A 7,791-nucleotide genomic window follows, 5' to 3' on the forward strand; every position below is an offset into this window, starting at 1 on the left:
ACTGGCCAGCCTCCCACCTTGCCACCTCCATAAACCCGAGTTCATCCAAAACTCTGCTGCCCGGATCCGATCTTGCACTAAGTTCTGTTCACCCATTGCTCGCTGACCTACATTGGTGCCCAGTCCAGCAATGCCTCATTTTAAAAATTCTCATCCTTGTTGGAACAGAAGTCCCTTCTGTTTTCAAATCTGTCCTGGCCAAGTCCCTCGCTGTGTCTGTAATCTCCTCCAACCCCGAAACTCTCAGAAATCTCCGCACGCCTCTAATTCTGATCCATTGAGCATTCCTGATTTTAATCACTTACACACTGGTGGCTGTGCCTTCAGCTGCCTAGACCCCAATCTCTAAAATTCCCTCCCTAAACCTCTCCATCTCTTTCTTCTCCTTGAAGACGCTCCTTAAAAACAACCATCCCCATGTGGCTCAATGTCAAATCTTGTCTGATTACGCTCCTGTGAAGAGCCTTGGGGCATTTACTACTTTAGAGAAGCAAATATAAATGCAAGTTGTTGTTGTACATTAGATCAATATTTGCATAAAATGTTACTAGCTGTAGGATCTTGTTGTGTGCAAAATACCACTCTCAGGTAAGGACAGGGGAATATTACAGGCCTGGTAAGGATATAATTGTGTGACTACTTTACAGTTGGTCCCTTGCAAAACTGATTTTAATTGCTCCACTACTGGATACTGTGCCTTCAGCTGCCTGCATCCTAAGCTCTGGAATTCCCTCCCTAAACCTTTCCGCCTCTCTAACCTTCTTTAAAGATGCTCCTTAAAACCTACCACTTTGACCATGTTTTTGGCCATATATCTCACTTGGCTCAGTGTAAAATTTTGATTTATAATGCACCTGTGAAGCCCCTTGGGATATTTTATTACATTAAGGGCGCTACATAAATACAAGTTGTTGTTGGTAAATGTTCAACATCTGGAAATATAGCTAGACAGCTGAGACCCATTACTTGTACATCATGCACCATAGAGTCATAGAGAGATACAGCACTGAAACAGGCCCTTTGGCCCACCAAGTCTGTGCTGACCAACAACCACCCATTTATAGTAATCCTACATTAATCCCATATTCCCTACCACATCCCCACCACCTACCTACACTAGGGGCAATTTACAATGGCCAATTTACCTATCAACCTGCAAGTCTTTGGCTGTGGGAAGAAACAGGAGCACCCGGCAGGAACCCACACGGTCACAGGGAGAACTTGCAAACTCCACATAGGCGTTACCCAGGACTGAACCCGGGTTGCTGGAGCTGTGAGGCTGCAGTGCTAACCACTGCGCCACCATGTGGGAAGTCCAGACGCTTCCTGTGTCCTGAATAGTCAAGAGTACAGGAAGTGCCTCCAGCTGCTCGAACTCAGACTTTCTGAGCTAGTAGAGCGGCTGGAGTCACTGCAGGGCATATGAGAGGTTGAAAGTTTCCTGGATCACCTGTTCCAGGAGGTGGTCATCCCGCAGTTACAGAGTTCAGGAGGTCAATAAGTGGGTGGCCATCCAGCAAGGTAGGAAGTTGCAGGCAGTACAGGAATCCTCCAGGTGTGTGGCACTCTCAAACTGGATTTTCTGTGTTCATACCTCAGGGGAGTGCAGTCTATAGCACATCCATGGCACTGTGAGGCATACAGCTGCACATGAAATGTAGCAACGCAACTGTCATAGGGGATTCAATAGTACAGGGGCAGGCAGGTGTTTCTGCAACCATCTATGTGAGTCCTGCATGGGGTGTTGCCCCCCTCCCCCAGTGCCAGGGTGGAGGACATCACTGAGAAGTTGCAGGACATTCTTTGGGGTCGTTGGCAGGGGGGGGGGGGGCGGGGTTGCGGGCAGTGGTAGGCAGACGCCATGATCCCTATGGGAACCAAAGACAGAGGAGAGGAGACTTGAGGTCTTAACAGACTTTCAGGCGTGAAGGAGTAAACTAAAGAGCATGACGCCAAAGGTGGTACTCTGGATTACTCACAGTGCCAAGTGCTGATGAGTATCGGGGCAGTAAGATAAGGCTTGGTTAACACTTGGCTGTAAAATGGTGCATGAGGGACAGCTTCAGATTTCTGGGGGATTTAGGCCCAGTTCTAAGCAAAAGTACTGGTACAAGACGGACAGGGTGCGCCAGGTGACCAATATCTAATGCCCCTGGTGGGAAAATTTCTAGAGGCCATAACCCAGGACAAAATTTATTGTCATTTGGAAAAATAATGTGTTAATAAATAACTGTCAACATAGATTTGTTAAGGGCATATCATATCTGAGAAATTTGATTTGAGGTCTTTGCAGAAATAATGGCGGGTTGGTGAAGGTAGTGTAGTAGAGGATGAGTATATGTATTTTAAAAAGTGTTTGTTAAAGAGCCACTTCATAGATTTATTAGTAAAAATTGAAGCCCATGGGATTCTTTCTTTTGGGCCTCCTTATCTCGAGAGACAATGGATACGCGCCTGGAGGTGGTCAGTGGTTTGTGAAGCAGCGCCTGGAGTGGCTATAAAGGCCAATTCTGGAGTGACAGGCTCTTCCACAGGTGCTGCAGAGAAATTTGTTTGTTGGGGCTGTTGCACAGTTGGCTCTCCCCTTGCGCCTCTGTCTTTTTTCCTGCCAACTACTAAGTCTCTTCGACTCGCCACAATTTAGCCCTGTCTTTATGGCTGCCCGCCAGCTCTGGCGAATGCTGGCAACTGACTCCCACGACTTGTGATCAATGTCACACGATTTCATGTCACGTTTGCAGACGTCTTTATAACGGAGACATGGACGGCCGGTGGGTCTGATACCAGTGGCGAGCTCGCTGTACAATGTGTCTTTGGGGATCCTGCCATCTTCCATGCGGCTCACATGGCCAAGCCATCTCAAGCGCCGCTGACTCAGTAGTGTGTATAAGCTGGGGGTGTTGGCCGCTTCAAGGACTTCTGTGTTGGAGATATAGTCCTGCCACCTGATGCCAAGTATTCTCCGAAGGCAGCGAAGATGGAATGAATTGAGACGTCGCTCTTGGCTGGCATACGTTGTCCAGGTCTCGCTGCCGTAGAGCAAGGTACTGAGGACACAGGCCTGATACACTCGGACTTTTGTGTTCCGTGTCAGTGCGCCATTTTCCCACACTCTCTTGGCCAGTCTGGACATAGCAGTGGAAGCCTTACCCATGCGCTTGTTGATTTCTGCATCTAGAGACAGGTTACTGGTGATAGTTGAGCCTAGGTAGGTGAACTCTTGAACCACTTCCAGAGCGTGGTCGCCAATATTGATGGATGGAGCATTTCTGACATCCTGCCCCATGATGTTCGTTTTCTTGAGGCTGATGGTTAGGCCAAATTCATTGCAGGCAGACGCAAACCTGTCGATGAGACTCTGCAGGCATTCTTCAGTGTGAGATGTTAAAGCAGCATCGTCAGCAAAGAGGAGTTCTCTGATGAGGACTTTCCGTACTTTGGACTTCGCTCTTAGACGGGCAAGGTTGAACAACCTGCCCCCTGATCTTGTGTGGAGGAAAATTCCTTCTTCAGAGGATTTGAACGCATGTGAAAGCAGCAGGGAGAAGAAAATCCCAAAAAGTGTGGGTGCGAGAACACAGCCCTGTTTCACACCACTCAGGATAGGAAAGGGCTCTGATGAGGAGCCACCATGTTGAATTGTGCCTTTCATATTGTCATGGAATGAGGTGATGATACTTAGTAGCTTTGGTGGACATCCGATCTTTTCTAGTAGTCTGAAGAGACCACGTCTGCTGACGAGGTCAAAGGCTTTGGTGAGATCAATGAAAGCAATGTAGAGGGGCATCTGTTGTTCACGGCATTTCTCCTGTATCTGACGAAGGGAGAACAGCATGTCAATAGTCGATCTCTCTGCACGAAAGCCACACTGTGCCTCAGGGTAGACGCGCTCGGCCAGCTTCTGGAGCCTGTTCAGAGCGACTCGAGCAAAGACTTTCCCCACTATGCTGAGCAGGGAGATTCCACGGTAGTTGTTGCAGTCACCGCGGTCACCTTTGTTTTTATAGAGGGTGATGATGTTGGCATCGCGCATGTCCTGGGGTACTGCTCCCTCGTCCCAGCACAGGCATAGCAGTTCATGTAGTGCTGCCCATGGGATTAAAGGGGCAGTAACAGTCTTTCAGGCTGGAGGGAAGTATACAATGGTGCTCCCAGTTGTCACTGTCTTCTTTTATTCGTTCATGGGATGTGGGTCTCACTGGCTAGGCCAGCTTTTATTGCACATCCCTAATTTCCCTCGAGAAGGTGGTGGTGAGCCGGCTTCATGAACCACTGCAGTCCAGGTGGGGTAAGTACACCCACAGTGCTGTTAGGGAGGGAGTTACAGGATTTTGACCCAATGACAGTGAAGGAACGACGATATATTTCCAAGTCAGGATGGTGTGTAACTTGGTGGAGAACTCACAGGTGGTGGTGTTCCCATGTGTTTGCTGCTGTTATCCTTCTAGGTGGTAAATTTCAGGGGTTTGGAAGCTGTTGTTGAAGGAGGCTTGGTAAGTTACTGCAGTGCATCTTGTAGATGGTTCATACTGCAGCCAGCAGTGTGCCAGTTGTGCAAGGAGTGAATGTTTAAGAATCAAAGAAAGTTTATGGCACAGAAAGAGGCCACTTGGCCCATCATGTCTGCGCTGGCTGAAAAAAACAAGCCAACCAGCCTAATCTCACTTTCCAGCATTTGGTCCTTAGCACTGCAGGTTATGACACTTCAGGTGCTCATCCAGGCACCTTTTAAATGAGTTAAGGGTTTCTGCCTCTGCTATCCTTACAGGCAATGAGTTCCAGATCCCCACCACCCTCTGGGTGAAAAAATGTTTCCTCATCTCCCGTCTAATCCTTCTACTTTAAATCTATGTCCCCTAGTCACTGACCTCTCTGCTAGATAAATAGGCACTTTCCATCCACTCTATCTAGGCCCCTCATAATTTTGTACACCTCAATTAAATCTCCCCTCAGCCTCCTCTGTTCCAAGGAAAACAACCCCAGCCTTTCCAATCTTTCCTCATAGCTGCAATTTTCCAGTCCTGAGAACATCCTTGTAAATCTCCTCTGTACCCTCTCTGGTGCAATTACATCCTTTCTGTAATGAGGTGACCAGAGGTGGTGGATGTGGTGCCAATCAAGCGGGCTGCTTTGTTCTGGATGGGGTTGAGCTTCTTAAACGTTGTTGGAGCTACACCCATCCAGGCAAGTGGAAAGTATTCCATCACAACCCTGACTTGTGCTTTGTAGATGATGGACAGGCTTTGGGGAGTCAGGAGGTTAGTTATTCATCACAGAATTCCCAGCCTCTGACCTGCTGTTGTAGCCACAGTATTTTTATGCCTGGTCCAGTTTAGTTTCTGATTGATGGTAAACCCCAGGATGTTGATGGTAGGATATTCAGTGATGGTAATGCTGTTGAACGTCAAGGGAAGATGGTTAAATTCTCTCTTGTTAGAGATGGTCATTGCCTGGCACTTGAACAACGTGAATGTTACTTGCCACTGATCAGATTGATCTTGTGAAATGGGGAGATATGGCAGATGCTGTGTTTTCCCTCCCAAATGTTCACAATCCATTCCACATGACTTGGCTTTGGAAGCTTCAATATATCAGCACAACCTGTCATCTCATTGCCCCTCTGTTCCACGACTGCCCTAATGCTGGTAAGTAGAACTAAGAGAGTAGGCATAAATGGGTCATTTTCTGGTTGGCAAGATGTGTCACAGGGAACTGTGCTGAAGCCTCAACTTTTTACAATTTATATGAATGACTTAGATGAAGGGACTGAAGGTATGTTTGCTAAATTTGCTGATGACACAAAGATAGGTAGGAAAGTAACTTGTGAAGAGGACACAAGGAGGCTACAAAGGGATATAGATAGGTTAAGTGAGTGGACAAAGACCTGGCAAATGGAATATAATGTGGGAAAGTGGGAAATTGTCCACTTTGTCAGGAAGAATAAAAAAGCATATTATCTAAATGGTGAGAGACTGCGGAGCTCTGAGATGCAGAGGGATCTGGATGTCTTAGTACATGAATCACAAAAGGTTAGTATGCTGGTACAGCACGTAATTAGGAAAGCTAATAGAATGTTATCGTTTATCGCGAGGAATTGAATACAAAAGTAGGGAGGTTATGCTTCAGCTATACAGGGCATTGGTGCGACCATATCTGGAGTACAGTGTACAGTACTGGTCTCCTTATTTAAGGAAGAATGTAAAGGCATTGGAGGCAGTACAGAGAACGTTTACTAGACTAATACCTGGAATGGATGGGCTGTCTTACGAGGAAAGATTGGACAGGCTAGACTTGTATCTGCTGGAATTTAGAAGAGTAAGAGGCGACTTGATTGAAACATATAAGATCCTGAGGGGTCTTGACAGGGTGAATGTGGAAAGGATCTTTCCCCTTGTGGGAGAAACTCGAACCGGGGGTTGCCCATTTAAGACAGAGATGAGGGGATATTTTTTCTCTCAGAGGGTCTTGAGTCTTTGGAATTCTCCTCCTCAAAAGGCAGTGGAAGCAGAGTCTTTAGAATATTTTTAAGGCAGAGGTAGACAGATTCTTGATAAGCAAGGGAGTGGAAGGTTATCGGGGGTAGGTGGGAATGTGGAGTAATCAGTTCAACCATGAACTTATTGAATAGCGGAGCAGGCTCGAGGAGTGGAGTGGCCTACTCCTGCTCCTAATTCGTTTGTTCCTTAGGTTACTCTCTGCTCCAAATGAGTAGCTTGAAATGAGATGGGAAAGTAAACTGCAAAACATTTAAGTGAACAGAGCTGAATGCTGGTGTATGGGAGAGAGGTATTCTGTAAATAAATAGAAATTGTCTTTTGTCACTGAAAATCTGCATTTGGAAACTTTCCTCGCTTGCTTGTGAGCAGCCTTCTGGTTATAAGAACTTCGAAAGCACCACACAAACCCACAACCTCCAGGACAAGGACAGCAGGTGCATGCGCTCACAAGTACCCCCATGTCACATATCATGCTGACTTGGATTATATCATTGTTCTTTCATTGTCACTGAGTCAAACCCCTGGAACTGTCTACCTAACAACAGGGATTGCAGTAGTTCAAGCACCACCACCTTCCAGGGCAACTAGGGGGAATGCTAGTGGCATCAACACCATGAGAGTTTTTTAATAGAAAATGTCTCAACCCACAGCTGCTGCCTCAAAACCATGATTAAAGACACTGAGGGACACACAAGATCAATGCAGTAACACTTTGAAACTGTGGGGAAAATATCATGTGATCAAATATCACATGTTCAAGTGTCATCTGATTAAGGCTCCAGGAATATGTTCAACCAGAATTGGTAACCTCAATGCAACCAGATGATGGGCTGGATTTTGTGTTCATCCCGACAGCGGGTTTTGTGGTGGGGCCGGGGAGCCAGAGAATCAGGGCAGAATCACCCGCCACAAAACCTGCACTGGGAATCCCAGTTCCCATTCTCCCGGCGGTGGGATAGGTGGGAAAGGCATCTTCCTGGCATCTTACCAGCAGTCACGGATAGGGAGTTTCCCTCCTTTGTAGAAAAAATGTACCCCTCTGGTCACACCGCAGATTCCAAGGCCTTTCGGACTGGCCCTGGCAACCCCGCCTCACTTACATCTTCTCCAGGCTAGGCCTGGATCTGAGGCCTTTGCAGTACCGGCAGTGGCCACCGCTCCCAGTGGCTCTGCCAATACTGCTGAGCTGCTGGTCCTCTGATTTTAAAAGACTTAATAGGGACAGGGATCCTGTCTCCTTAAACTTTGACCTCAAATGATCAAAGGATCACTCTGGGAGTCTGAAAAAATGCAG

Source organism: Heterodontus francisci, chromosome 10 (genome assembly GCF_036365525.1).
Source record: "Heterodontus francisci isolate sHetFra1 chromosome 10, sHetFra1.hap1, whole genome shotgun sequence".
NCBI classification, from domain to species: domain Eukaryota; kingdom Metazoa; phylum Chordata; class Chondrichthyes; order Heterodontiformes; family Heterodontidae; genus Heterodontus; species Heterodontus francisci.